The sequence below is a fragment of the Danio rerio genome, chromosome 4 (genome assembly GCF_049306965.1).
Source record: "Danio rerio strain Tuebingen ecotype United States chromosome 4, GRCz12tu, whole genome shotgun sequence".
In the NCBI taxonomy this organism is placed as follows: domain Eukaryota; kingdom Metazoa; phylum Chordata; class Actinopteri; order Cypriniformes; family Danionidae; genus Danio; species Danio rerio.
In genome coordinates, this window is record NC_133179.1 from 62268799 (window position 1) to 62282769 (window position 13971).

The 13971-nt window shown below is 55.1% G+C and overlaps 9 non-coding genes across 9 annotated transcripts; all 9 read left to right on the forward strand.

The window, feature by feature from the left end:
* Positions 1-1371: 1371 nt before the first annotated feature.
* Positions 1372-1535, forward strand: LOC141384045 (U1 spliceosomal RNA). The gene has a single exon (XR_012405094.1). It is a non-coding gene; the product is annotated as a U1 spliceosomal RNA (small nuclear RNA).
* A 1218-nt stretch (positions 1536-2753) lies between these two features.
* Positions 2754-2917, forward strand: LOC141384087 (U1 spliceosomal RNA). Its single transcript, XR_012405142.1, has one exon. It is a non-coding gene; the product is annotated as a U1 spliceosomal RNA (small nuclear RNA).
* A 1376-nt stretch (positions 2918-4293) lies between these two features.
* LOC141384112 (U1 spliceosomal RNA) lies at positions 4294-4457 on the forward strand. Its single transcript, XR_012405168.1, has one exon. It is a non-coding gene; the product is annotated as a U1 spliceosomal RNA (small nuclear RNA).
* Positions 4458-5675: 1218 nt separating this feature from the next.
* Positions 5676-5839, forward strand: LOC141384088 (U1 spliceosomal RNA). The gene has a single exon (XR_012405143.1). It is a non-coding gene; the product is annotated as a U1 spliceosomal RNA (small nuclear RNA).
* Positions 5840-7226: 1387 nt separating this feature from the next.
* LOC141384115 (U1 spliceosomal RNA) lies at positions 7227-7390 on the forward strand. Its single transcript, XR_012405171.1, has one exon. It is a non-coding gene; the product is annotated as a U1 spliceosomal RNA (small nuclear RNA).
* A 1390-nt stretch (positions 7391-8780) lies between these two features.
* Positions 8781-8944, forward strand: LOC141384095 (U1 spliceosomal RNA). The gene has a single exon (XR_012405151.1). It is a non-coding gene; the product is annotated as a U1 spliceosomal RNA (small nuclear RNA).
* A 1390-nt stretch (positions 8945-10334) lies between these two features.
* On the forward strand, positions 10335-10498 carry LOC141384096 (U1 spliceosomal RNA). Its single transcript, XR_012405152.1, has one exon. It is a non-coding gene; the product is annotated as a U1 spliceosomal RNA (small nuclear RNA).
* Positions 10499-11877: 1379 nt separating this feature from the next.
* Positions 11878-12041, forward strand: LOC141384046 (U1 spliceosomal RNA). Its single transcript, XR_012405095.1, has one exon. It is a non-coding gene; the product is annotated as a U1 spliceosomal RNA (small nuclear RNA).
* A 1203-nt stretch (positions 12042-13244) lies between these two features.
* LOC141384047 (U1 spliceosomal RNA) lies at positions 13245-13408 on the forward strand. The gene has a single exon (XR_012405096.1). It is a non-coding gene; the product is annotated as a U1 spliceosomal RNA (small nuclear RNA).
* The last annotated feature ends 563 nt before the right edge of the window (positions 13409-13971 follow it).

Consider the following 13971-nt stretch of genomic DNA (forward strand, 5'->3'; position numbering starts at 1 on the left):
GGTTCAAGACAGAGTTCAGGCGGTAGCGTCGGACCCGGCTGGAGCCAAGTGGTGCTCGCTGCAGAGCCATTTGAGGAGAGCTGAGCTCCAGCGAGGGGGAGCTTAAGCTTGAGCTCCACCTTTTTTGCACTTCTTCTACGAGTGATGTCACTGGGGGTAGGGTTAGGGGCGGGGTTGGTGTACGCATTAAAACAGCTTACAGGAGGAGGAGCGACAGCTCATGCTCCCCCTCGCTGGAGCTCAGCTCTCCTCAAATGGCTCTGCAGCGAGCACCCTCTCGCTGGAGCGGCGCTTCCCTCTCTTCCTTGTCCTTTGCCAAGCCTCTTTTGCTCCAGTAGAGCCGCGCGCGCCTGTGGAAGGCCTGCCCACCCGTCGCTAGAAGAGCCCGTTCTGACGCCGAAAACTACTCGAAAGGTCCCCCCTCAAAGCGGTTTGACCAGGTGAAGGAACACGCAAAGAGAGCCCCCGGTGGCTTTTGTCCGCCAAGCGAGTGTGCCCTGTGGAATGTCAGAATTTTATTTTTACCGGCCTGCCGCTGTTACTGACGGAACGAATGCAGACCGTGTGAAAGGTCATCATTTTATCTGCCATTAAGTAAGCGAACGCTTCGGCTCGGATCAGAGGTAACTTTGTTTCAAGAACTGCAATCTTTTGCAGACGTCTGTGGCGTTTTGGGCAGAGGGACGGTTCTAAACCAATCTGAACCAGAGGCAATTTCGCAGCCAGCCGTCGGTGGTTTCCCGTCCCAGGAATGTAAGGTGCTTGCAGCGGGAGGTTGTTTCGTTAGCGCTTCCGCTTCCGTCAGTGAAGTTCTTTTGCGGAACGTTTGTAGATCCCGTCGTCTTCTTCAAGCTATGTCGTTTGAGCACTGTGCTGATAGGCTGACGTAAGAAAACAGAACAAGGCAAGAGTGCAAAGCACGGAGCTCTAGGCAAAGGCGGTCCGAACCGCAGCAAAGCAGGAGGTCGACATGTCCAAATAGACCAAATCAGAAACTAAGCAGAGAAAAACGGCATCTGTAGAGAAAGAAAACAGATGGAGGAAAAGAAAGAAAGAACAGGAGGATCCCCTCCCCTCCCCCCATAGAGGGTCTGTTATCCCCAGATCGAGTGCGTCCGGTGGAATCCATGTGTTGGCAGCCCCAACTGATGACAAAACACAGAGCAAGCATCTGGAGGAAGCTCAAACTCTTCATGCGTTGCCACAGTTACTAGCGAGTGGTTTGCAGGCACAGGCACGTCTGCTGCAAGTACAGCGCCGTCAGGAGACAGGGGTTGCTGGCCCATTCCCCATGCTCGGTGGCTGGGCATCACCGCCCTGGAGTACGGCCGATAGAAAACGGCGGCTGCCATTTGCGCCGCCCGGCAACTCATACTTACCTGGCAGGGGAGATACCATGATCAAGAAGGTGGTTCACCCAGGGCGAGGCTTGGCCATTGCACTCCGGCCACGCTGACCCCTGCGAATTCCCCAAATGTGGGAATCTCGACTGCATAATTTCTGGTAGTGGGGGACTGCGTTCGCGCTCTCCCCTGAGCACAGTGGTTCAAGACAGAGTTCAGGCGGTAGCGTCGGACCCGGCTGGAGCCAAGTGGTGCTCGCTGCAGAGCCATTTGAGGAGAGCTGAGCTCCAGCGAGGGGGAGCTTAAGCTTGAGCTCCACCTTTTTTGCACTTCTTCTACGAGTGATGTCACTGGGGGTAGGGTAGTAGAGCCGCGCGTGCCTGTGGAAGGCCTGCCCACCCGTCGCTAGAAGAGCCCGTTCTGACGCCGAAAACTACTCGAAAGGTCCCCCCTCAAAGCGGTTTGACCAGGTGAAGGAACACGCAAAGAGAGCCCCCGGTGGCTTTTGTCCGCCAAGCGAGTGTGCCCTGTGGAATGTCAGAATTTTATTTTTACCGGCCTGCCGGTTACTGACGGAACGAATGCAGACCGTGTGAAAGGTCATCATTTTATCTGCCATTAAGTAAGCGAACGCTTCGGCTCGGATCAGAGGTAACTTTGTTTCAAGAACTGCAATCTTTTGCAGACGTCTGTGGCGTTTTGGGCAGAGGGACGGTTCTAAACCAATCTGAACCAGAGGCAATTTCGCAGCCAGCCGTCGGTGGTTTCCCGTCCCAGGAATGTAAGGTGCTTGCAGCGGGAGGTTGTTTCGTTAGCGCTTCCGCTTCCGTCAGTGAAGTTCTTTTGCGGAACGTTTGTAGATCCCGTCGTCTTCTTCAAGCTATGTCGTTTGAGCACTGTGCTGATAGGCTGACGTAAGAAAACAGGACACAAAACATACAAGGCAAGAGTGCAAAGCACGGAGCTCTAGGCAAAGGCGGTCCGAACCGCAGCAAAGCAGGAGGTCGACATGTCCAAATAGACCAAATCAGAAACTAAGCAGAGAAAAACGGCATCTGTAGAGAAAGAAAACAGATGGAGGAAAAGAAAGAAAGAACAGGAGGATCCCCTCCCCTCCCCCCATAGAGGGTCTGTTATCCCCAGATCGAGTGCGTCCGGTGGAATCCATGTGTTGGCAGCCCCAACTGATGACAAAACACAGAGCAAGCATCTGGAGGAAGCTCAAACTCTTCATGCGTTGCCACAGTTACTAGCGAGTGGTTTGCAGGCACAGGCACGTCTGCTGCAAGTACAGCGCCGTCAGGAGACAGGGGTTGCTGGCCCATTCCCCATGCTCGGTGGCTGGGCATCACCGCCCTGGAGTACAGCCGATAGAAAACGGCGGCTGCCATTTGCGCCGCCCGGCAACTCATACTTACCTGGCAGGGGAGATACCATGATCAAGAAGGTGGTTCACCCGGGGCGAGGCTTGGCCATTGCACTCCGGCCACGCTGACCCCTGCGAATTCCCCAAATGTGGGAATCTCGACTGCATAATTTCTGGTAGTGGGGGACTGCGTTCGCGCTCTCCCCTGAGCACAGTGGTTCAAGACAGAGTTCAGGCGGTAGCGTCGGACCCGGCTGGAGCCAAGTGGTGCTCGCTGCAGAGCCATTTGAGGAGAGCTGAGCTCCAGCGAGGGGGAGCTTAAGCTTGAGCTCCACCTTTTTTGCACTTCTTCTACGAGTGATGTCACTGGGGGTAGGGTTAGGGGCGGGGTTAGTGTACGCATTAAAACAGCTTACAGGAGGAGGAGCGACAGCTCATGCTCCCCCTCGCTGGAGCTCAGCTCTCCTCAAATGGCTCTGCAGCGAGCCCCTCTCGCTGGAGCGGCGCTTCCCTCTCTTCCTCGTCCTTTGCCAAGCCTCTTTTGCTCCAGTAGAGCCGCGCGCGCCTGTGGAAGGCCTGCCCACCCGTCGCTAGAAGAGCCCGTTCTGACGCCGAAAACTACTCGAAAGGTCCCCCCTCAAAGCGGTTTGACCAGGTGAAGGAACACGCAAAGAGAGCCCCCGGTGGCTTTTGTCCGCCAAGCGAGTGTGCCCTGTGGAATGTCAGAATTTTATTTTTACCGGCCTGCCGGTTACTGACGGAACGAATGCAGACCGTGTGAAAGGTCATCATTTTATCTGCCATTAAGTAAGCGAACGCTTCGGCTCGGATCAGAGGTAACTTTGTTTCAAGAACTGCAATCTTTTGCAGACGTCTGTGGCGTTTTGGGCAGAGGGACGGTTCTAAACCAATCTGAACCAGAGGCAATTTCGCAGCCAGCCGTCGGTGGTTTCCCGTCCCAGGAATGTAAGGTGCTTGCAGCGGGAGGTTGTTTCGTTAGCGCTTCCGCTTCCGTCAGTGAAGTTCTTTTGCGGAACGTTTGTAGATCCCGTCGTCTTCTTCAAGCTATGTCGTTTGAGCACTGTGCTGATAGGCTGACGTAAGAAAACAGAACAAGGCAAGAGTGCAAAGCACGGAGCTCTAGGCAAAGGCGGTCCGAACCGCAGCAAAGCAGGAGGTCGACATGTCCAAATAGACCAAATCAGAAACTAAGCAGAGAAAAACGGCATCTGTAGAGAAAGAAAACAGATGGAGGAAAAGAAAGAAAGAACAGGAGGATCCCCTCCCCTCCCCCCATAGAGGGTCTGTTATCCCCAGATCGAGTGCGTCCGGTGGAATCCATGTGTTGGCAGCCCCAACTGATGACAAAACACAGAGCAAGCATCTGGAGGAAGCTCAAACTCTTCATGCGTTGCCACAGTTACTAGCGAGTGGTTTGCAGGCACAGGCACGTCTGCTGCAAGTACAGCGCCGTCAGGAGACAGGGGTTGCTGGCCCATTCCCCATGCTCGGTGGCTGGGCATCACCGCCCTGGAGTACGGCCGATAGAAAACGGCGGCTGCCATTTGCGCCGCCCGGCAACTCATACTTACCTGGCAGGGGAGATACCATGATCAAGAAGCTGGTTCACCCAGGGCGAGGCTTGGCCATTGCACTCCGGCCACGCTGACCCCTGCGAATTCCCCAAATGTGGGAATCTCGACTGCATAATTTCTGGTAGTGGGGGACAGCGTTCGCGCTCTCCCCTGAGCACAGTGGTTCAAGACAGAGTTCAGGCGGTAGCGTCGGACCCGGCTGGAGCCAAGTGGTGCTCGCTGCAGAGCCATTTGAGGAGAGCTGAGCTCCAGCGAGGGGGAGCTTAAGCTTGAGCTCCACCTTTTTTGCACTTCTTCTACGAGTGATGTCACTGGGGGTAGGGTAGTAGAGCCGCGCGTGCCTGTGGAAGGCCTGCCCACCCGTCGCTAGAAGAGCCCGTTCTGACGCCGAAAACTACTCGAAAGGTCCCCCCTCAAAGCGGTTTGACCAGGTGAAGGAACACGCAAAGAGAGCCCCCGGTGGCTTTTGTCCGCCAAGCGAGTGTGCCCTGTGGAATGTCAGAATTTTATTTTTACCGGCCTGCCGGTTACTGACGGAACGAATGCAGACCGTGTGAAAGGTCATCATTTTATCTGCCATTAAGTAAGCGAACGCTTCGGCTCGGATCAGAGGTAACTTTGTTTCAAGAACTGCAATCTTTTGCAGACGTCTGTGGCGTTTTGGGCAGAGGGACGGTTCTAAACCAATCTGAACCAGAGGCAATTTCGCAGCCAGCCGTCGGTGGTTTCCCGTCCCAGGAATGTAAGGTGCTTGCAGCGGGAGGTTGTTTCGTTAGCGCTTCCGCTTCCGTCAGTGAAGTTCTTTTGCGGAACGTTTGTAGATCCCGTCGTCTTCTTCAAGCTATGTCGTTTGAGCACTGTGCTGATAGGCTGACGTAAGAAAACAGGACACAAAACATACAAGGCAAGAGTGCAAAGCACGGAGCTCTAGGCAAAGGCGGTCCGAACCGCAGCAAAGCAGGAGGTCGACATGTCCAAATAGACCAAATCAGAAACTAAGCAGAGAAAAACGGCATCTGTAGAGAAAGAAAACAGATGGAGGAAAAGAAAGAAAGAACAGGAGGATCCCCTCCCCTCCCCCCATAGAGGGTCTGTTATCCCCAGATCGAGTGCGTCCGGTGGAATCCATGTGTTGGCAGCCCCAACTGATGACAAAACACAGAGCAAGCATCTGGAGGAAGCTCAAACTCTTCATGCGTTGCCACAGTTACTAGCGAGTGGTTTGCAGGCACAGGCACGTCTGCTGCAAGTACAGCGCCGTCAGGAGACAGGGGTTGCTGGCCCATTCCCCATGCTCGGTGGCTGGGCATCACCGCCCTGGAGTACAGCCGATAGAAAACGGCGGCTGCCATTTGCGCCGCCCGGCAACTCATACTTACCTGGCAGGGGAGATACCATGATCAAGAAGGTGGTTCACCCGGGGCGAGGCTTGGCCATTGCACTCCGGCCACGCTGACCCCTGCGAATTCCCCAAATGTGGGAATCTCGACTGCATAATTTCTGGTAGTGGGGGACTGCGTTCGCGCTCTCCCCTGAGCACAGTGGTTCAAGACAGAGTTCAGGCGGTAGCGTCGGACCCGGCTGGAGCCAAGTGGTGCTCGCTGCAGAGCCATTTGAGGAGAGCTGAGCTCCAGCGAGGGGGAGCTTAAGCTTGAGCTCCACCTTTTTTGCACTTCTTCTACGAGTGATGTCACTGGGGGTAGGGTTAGGGGCGGGGTTAGTGTACGCATTAAAACAGCTTACAGGAGGAGGAGCGACAGCTCATGCTCCCCCTCGCTGGAGCTCAGCTCTCCTCAAATGGCTCTGCAGCGAGCCCCTCTCGCTGGAGCGGCGCTTCCCTCTCTTCCTCGTCCTTTGCCAAGCCTCTTTTGCTCCAGTAGAGCCGCGCGCGCCTGTGGAAGGCCTGCCCACCCGTCGCTAGAAGAGCCCGTTCTGACGCCGAAAACTACTCGAAAGGTCCCCCCTCAAAGCGGTTTGACCAGGTGAAGGAACACGCAAAGAGAGCCCCCGGTGGCTTTTGTCCGCCAAGCGAGTGTGCCCTGTGGAATGTCAGAATTTTATTTTTACCGGCCTGCCGGTTACTGACGGAACGAATGCAGACCGTGTGAAAGGTCATCATTTTATCTGCCATTAAGTAAGCGAACGCTTCGGCTCGGATCAGAGGTAACTTTGTTTCAAGAACTGCAATCTTTTGCAGACGTCTGTGGCGTTTTGGGCAGAGGGACGGTTCTAAACCAATCTGAACCAGAGGCAATTTCGCAGCCAGCCGTCGGTGGTTTCCCGTCCCAGGAATGTAAGGTGCTTGCAGCGGGAGGTTGTTTCGTTAGCGCTTCCGCTTCCGTCAGTGAAGTTCTTTTGCGGAACGTTTGTAGATCCCGTCGTCTTCTTCAAGCTATGTCGTTTGAGCACTGTGCTGATAGGCTGACGTAAGAAAACAGGACACAAAACATACAAGGCAAGAGTGCAAAGCACGGAGCTCTAGGCAAAGGCGGTCCGAACCGCAGCAAAGCAGGAGGTCGACATGTCCAAATAGACCAAATCAGAAACTAAGCAGAGAAAAACGGCATCTGTAGAGAAAGAAAACAGATGGAGGAAAAGAAAGAAAGAACAGGAGGATCCCCTCCCCTCCCCCCATAGAGGGTCTGTTATCCCCAGATCGAGTGCGTCCGGTGGAATCCATGTGTTGGCAGCCCCAACTGATGACAAAACACAGAGCAAGCATCTGGAGGAAGCTCAAACTCTTCATGCGTTGCCACAGTTACTAGCGAGTGGTTTGCAGGCACAGGCACGTCTGCTGCAAGTACAGCGCCGTCAGGAGACAGGGGTTGCTGGCCCATTCCCCATGCTCGGTGGCTGGGCATCACCGCCCTGGAGTACGGCCGATAGAAAACGGCGGCTGCCATTTGCGCCGCCCGGCAACTCTTACTTACCTGGCAGGGGAGATACCATGATCAAGAAGGTGGTTCACCCAGGGCGAGGCTTGGCCATTGCACTCCGGCCTCGCTGACCCCTGCGAATTCCCCAAATGTGGGAATCTCGACTGCATAATTTCTGGTAGTGGGGGACTGCGTTCGCGCTCTCCCCTGAGCACAGTGGTTCAAGACAGAGTTCAGGCGGTAGCGTCGGACCTGGCTGGAGCCAAGTGGTGCTCGCTGCAGAGCCATTTGAGGAGAGCTGAGCTCCAGCGAGGGGGAGCTTAAGCTTGAGCTCCACCTTTTTTGCACTTCTTCTACGAGTGATGTCACTGGGGGTAGGGTTAGGGGCGGGGTTGGTGTACGCATTAAAACAGCTTACAGGAGGAGGAGCGACAGCTCATGCTCCCCCTCGCTGGAGCTCAGCTCTCCTCAAATGGCTCTGCAGCGAGCACCCTCTCGCTGGAGCGGCGCTTCCCTCTCTTCCTCGTCCTTTGCCAAGCCTCTTTTGCTCCAGTAGAGCCGCGCGCGCCTGTGGAAGGCCTGCCCACCCGTCGCTAGAAGAGCCCGTTCTGACGCCGAAAACTACTCGAAAGGTCCCCCCTCAAAGCGGTTTGACCAGGTGAAGGAACATGCAAAGAGAGCCCCCGGTGGCTTTTGTCCGCCAAGCGAGTGTGCCCTGTGGAATGTCAGAATTTTATTTTTACCGGCCTGCCGCTGTTACTGACGGAACGAATGCAGACCGTGTGAAAGGTCATCATTTTATCTGCCATTAAGTAAGCGAACGCTTCGGCTCGGATCAGAGGTAACTTTGTTTCAAGAACTGCAATCTTTTGCAGACGTCTGTGGCGTTTTGGGCAGAGGGACGGTTCTAAACCAATCTGAACCAGAGGCAATTTCGCAGCCAGCCGTCGGTGGTTTCCCGTCCCAGGAATGTAAGGTGCTTGCAGCGGGAGGTTGTTTCGTTAGCGCTTCCGCTTCCGTCAGTGAAGTTCTTTTGCGGAACGTTTGTAGATCCCGTCGTCTTCTTCAAGCTATGTCGTTTGAGCACTGTGCTGATAGGCTGACGTAAGAAAACAGGACACAAAACATACAAGGCAAGAGTGCAAAGCACGGAGCTCTAGGCAAAGGCGGTCCGAACCGCAGCAAAGCAGGAGGTCGACATGTCCAAATAGACCAAATCAGAAACTAAGCAGAGAAAAACGGCATCTGTAGAGAAAGAAAACAGATGGAGGAAAAGAAAGAAAGAACAGGAGGATCCCCTCCCCTCCCCCCATAGAGGGTCTGTTATCCCCAGATCGAGTGCGTCCGGTGGAATCCATGTGTTGGCAGCCCCAACTGATGACAAAACACAGAGCAAGCATCTGGAGGAAGCTCAAACTCTTCATGCGTTGCCACAGTTACTAGCGAGTGGTTTGCAGGCACAGGCACGTCTGCTGCAAGTACAGCGCCGTCAGGAGACAGGGGTTGCTGGCCCATTCCCCATGCTCGGTGGCTGGGCATCACCGCCCTGGAGTACGGCCGATAGAAAACGGCGGCTGCCATTTGCGCCGCCCGGCAACTCATACTTACCTGGCAGGGGAGATACCATGATCAAGAAGGTGGTTCACCCAGGGCGAGGCTTGGCCATTGCACTCCGGCCACGCTGACTCCTGCGAATTCCCCAAATGTGGGAATCTCGACTGCATAATTTCTGGTAGTGGGGGACTGCGTTCGCGCTCTCCCCTGAGCACAGTGGTTCAAGACAGAGTTCAGGCGGTAGCGTCGGACCCGGCTGGAGCCAAGTGGTGCTCGCTGCAGAGCCATTTGAGGAGAGCTGAGCTCCAGCGAGGGGGAGCTTAAGCTTGAGCTCCACCTTTTTTGCACTTCTTCTACGAGTGATGTCACTGGGGGTAGGGTTAGGGGCGGGGTTGGTGTACGCATTAAAACAGCTTACAGGAGGAGGAGCGACAGCTCATGCTCCCCCTCGCTGGAGCTCAGCTCTCCTCAAATGGCTCTGCAGCGAGCACCCTCTCGCTGGAGCGGCGCTTCCCTCTCTTCCTCGTCCTTTGCCAAGCCTCTTTTGCTCCAGTAGAGCCGCGCGCGCCTGTGGAAGGCCTGCCCACCCGTCGCTAGAAGAGCCCGTTCTGACGCCGAAAACTACTCGAAAGGTCCCCCCTCAAAGCGGTTTGACCAGGTGAAGGAACATGCAAAGAGAGCCCCCGGTGGCTTTTGTCCGCCAAGCGAGTGTGCCCTGTGGAATGTCAGAATTTTATTTTTACCGGCCTGCCGCTGTTACTGACGGAACGAATGCAGACCGTGTGAAAGGTCATCATTTTATCTGCCATTAAGTAAGCGAACGCTTCGGCTCGGATCAGAGGTAACTTTGTTTCAAGAACTGCAATCTTTTGCAGACGTCTGTGGCGTTTTGGGCAGAGGGACGGTTCTAAACCAATCTGAACCAGAGGCAATTTCGCAGCCAGCCGTCGGTGGTTTCCCGTCCCAGGAATGTAAGGTGCTTGCAGCGGGAGGTTGTTTCGTTAGCGCTTCCGCTTCCGTCAGTGAAGTTCTTTTGCGGAACGTTTGTAGATCCCGTCGTCTTCTTCAAGCTATGTCGTTTGAGCACTGTGCTGATAGGCTGACGTAAGAAAACAGGACACAAAACATACAAGGCAAGAGTGCAAAGCACGGAGCTCTAGGCAAAGGCGGTCCGAACCGCAGCAAAGCAGGAGGTCGACATGTCCAAATAGACCAAATCAGAAACTAAGCAGAGAAAAACGGCATCTGTAGAGAAAGAAAACAGATGGAGGAAAAGAAAGAAAGAACAGGAGGATCCCCTCCCCTCCCCCCATAGAGGGTCTGTTATCCCCAGATCGAGTGCGTCCGGTGGAATCCATGTGTTGGCAGCCCCAACTGATGACAAAACACAGAGCAAGCATCTGGAGGAAGCTCAAACTCTTCATGCGTTGCCACAGTTACTAGCGAGTGGTTTGCAGGCACAGGCACGTCTGCTGCAAGTACAGCGCCGTCAGGAGACAGGGGTTGCTGGCCCATTCCCCATGCTCGGTGGCTGGGCATCACCGCCCTGGAGTACGGCCGATAGAAAACGGCGGCTGCCATTTGCGCCGCCCGGCAACTCATACTTACCTGGCAGGGGAGATACCATGATCAAGAAGGTGGTTCACCCAGGGCGAGGCTTGGCCATTGCACTCCGGCCACGCTGACTCCTGCGAATTCCCCAAATGTGGGAATCTCGACTGCATAATTTCTGGTAGTGGGGGACTGCGTTCGCGCTCTCCCCTGAGCACAGTGGTTCAAGACAGAGTTCAGGCGGTAGCGTCGGACCCGGCTGGAGCCAAGTGGTGCTCGCTGCAGAGCCATTTGAGGAGAGCTGAGCTCCAGCGAGGGGGAGCTTAAGCTTGAGCTCCACCTTTTTTGCACTTCTTCTACGAGTGATGTCACTGGGGGTAGGGTTAGGGGCGGGGTTGGTGTACGCATTAAAACAGCTTACAGGAGGAGGAGCGACAGCTCATGCTCCCCCTCGCTGGAGCTCAGCTCTCCTCAAATGGCTCTGCAGCGAGCACCCTCTCGCTGGAGCGGCGCTTCCCTCTCTTCCTCGTCCTTTGCCAAGCCTCTTTTGCTCCAGTAGAGCCGCGCGCGCCTGTGGAAGGCCTGCCCACCCGTCGCTAGAAGAGCCCGTTCTGACGCCGAAAACTACTCGAAAGGTCCCCCCTCAAAGCGGTTTGACCAGGTGAAGGAACACGCAAAGAGAGCCCCCGGTGGCTTTTGTCCGCCAAGCGAGTGTGCCCTGTGGAATGTCAGAATTTTATTTTTACCGGCCTGCCGCTGTTACTGACGGAACGAATGCAGACCGTGTGAAAGGTCATCATTTTATCTGCCATTAAGTAAGCGAACGCTTCGGCTCGGATCAGAGGTAACTTTGTTTCAAGAACTGCAATCTTTTGCAGACGTCTGTGGCGTTTTGGGCAGAGGGACGGTTCTAAACCAATCTGAACCAGAGGCAATTTCGCATCCAGCCGTCGGTGGTTTCCCGTCCCAGGAATGTAAGGTGCTTGCAGCGGGAGGTTGTTTCGTTAGCGCTTCCGCTTCCGTCAGTGAAGTTCTTTTGCGGAACGTTTGTAGATCCCGTCGTCTTCTTCAAGCTATGTCGTTTGAGCACTGTGCTGATAGGCTGACGTAAGAAAACAGAACAAGGCAAGAGTGCAAAGCACGGAGCTCTAGGCAAAGGCGGTCCGAACCGCAGCAAAGCAGGAGGTCGACATGTCCAAATAGACCAAATCAGAAACTAAGCAGAGAAAAACGGCATCTGTAGAGAAAGAAAACAGATGGAGGAAAAGAAAGAAAGAACAGGAGGATCCCCTCCCCTCCCCCCATAGAGGGTCTGTTATCCCCAGATCGAGTGCGTCCGGTGGAATCCATGTGTTGGCAGCCCCAACTGATGACAAAACACAGAGCAAGCATCTGGAGGAAGCTCAAACTCTTCATGCGTTGCCACAGTTACTAGCGAGTGGTTTGCAGGCACAGGCACGTCTGCTGCAAGTACAGCGCCGTCAGGAGACAGGGGTTGCTGGCCCATTCCCCATGCTCGGTGGCTGGGCATCACCGCCCTGGAATACGGCCGATAGAAAACGGCGGCTGCCATTTGCGCCGCCCGGCAACTCATACTTACCTGGCAGGGGAGATACCATGATCAAGAAGGTGGTTCACCCAGGGCGAGGCTTGGCCATTGCACTCCGGCCACGCTGACCCCTGCGAATTCCCCAAATGTGGGAATCTCGACTGCATAATTTCTGGTAGTGGGGGACTGCGTTCGCGCTCTCCCCTGAGCACAGTGGTTCAAGACAGAGTTCAGGCGATAGCGTCGGACCCGGCTGGAGCCAAGTGGTGCTCGCTGCAGAGCCATTTGAGGAGAGCTGAGCTCCAGCGAGGGGAAGCTTGAGCTCCACCTTTTTTGCACTTCTTCTACGAGTGATGTCACTGGGGGTAGGGTAGTAGAGCCGCGCGTGCCTGTGGAAGGCCTGCCCACCCGTCGCTAGAAGAGCCCGTTCTGACGCCGAAAACTACTCGAAAGGTCCCCCCTCAAAGCGGTTTGACCAGGTGAAGGAACACGCAAAGAGAGCCCCCGGTGGCTTTTGTCCGCCAAGCGAGTGTGCCCTGTGGAATGTCAGAATTTTATTTTTACCGGCCTGCCGCTGTTACTGACGGAACGAATGCAGACCGTGTGAAAGGTCATCATTTTATCTGCCATTAAGTAAGCGAACGCTTCGGCTCGGATCAGAGGTAACTTTGTTTCAAGAACTGCAATCTTTTGCAGACGTCTGTGGCGTTTTGGGCAGAGGGACGGTTCTAAACCAATCTGAACCAGAGGCAATTTCGCAGCCAGCCGTCGGTGGTTTCCCGTCCCAGGAATGTAAGGTGCTTGCAGCGGGAGGTTGTTTCGTTAGCGCTTCCGCTTCCGTCAGTGAAGTTCTTTTGCGGAACGTTTGTAGATCCCGTCGTCTTCTTCAAGCTATGTCGTTTGAGCACTGTGCTGATAGGCTGACGTAAGAAAACAGAACAAGGCAAGAGTGCAAAGCACGGAGCTCTAGGCAAAGGCGGTCCGAACCGCAGCAAAGCAGGAGGTCGACATGTCCAAATAGACCAAATCAGAAACTAAGCAGAGAAAAACGGCATCTGTAGAGAAAGAAAACAGATGGAGGAAAAGAAAGAAAGAACAGGAGGATCCCCTCCCCTCCCCCCATAGAGGGTCTGTTATCCCCAGATCGAGTGCGTCCGGTGGAATCCATGTGTTGGCAGCCCCAACTGATGACAAAACACAGAGCAAGCATCTGGAGGAAGCTCAAACTCTTCATGCGTTGCCACAGTTACTAGCGAGTGGTTTGCAGGCACAGGCACGTCTGCTGCAAGTACAGCGCCGTCAGGAGACAGGGGTTGCTGGCCCATTCCCCATGCTCGGTGGCTGGGCATCACCGCCCTGGAATACGGCCGATAGAAAACGGCGGCTGCCATTTGCGCCGCCCGGCAACTCATACTTACCTGGCAGGGGAGATACCATGATCAAGAAGGTGGTTCACCCAGGGCGAGGCTTGGCCATTGCACTCCGGCCACGCTGACCCCTGCGAATTCCCCAAATGTGGGAATCTCGACTGCATAATTTCTGGTAGTGGGGGACTGCGTTCGCGCTCTCCCCTGAGCACAGTGGTTCAAGACAGAGTTCAGGCGATAGCGTCGGACCCGGCTGGAGCCAAGTGGTGCTCGCTGCAGGGCCATTTGAGGAGAGCTGAGCTCCAGCGAGGGGGAGCTTAAGCTTGAGCTCCACCTTTTTTGCACTTCTTCTACGAGTGATGTCACTGGGGGTAGGGTTAGGGGCGGGGTTGGTGTACGCATTAAAACAGCTTACAGGAGGAGGAGCGACAGCTCATGCTCCCCCTCGCTGGAGCTCAGCTCTCCTCAAATGGCTCTGCAGCGAGCACCCTCTCGCTGGAGCGGCGCTTCCCTCTCTTCCTCGTCCTTTGCCAAGCCTCTTTTGCTCCAGTAGAGCCGCGCGCGCCTGTGGAAGGCCTGCCCACCCGTCGCTAGAAGAGCCCGTTCTGACGCCGAAAACTACTCGAAAGGTCCCCCCTCAAAGCGGTTTGACCAGGTGAAGGAACACGCAAAGAGAGCCCCCGGTGGCTTTTGTCCGCCAAGCGAGTGTGCCCTGTGGAATGTCAGAATTTTATTTTTACCGGCCTGCCGCTGTTACTGACGGAACGAAT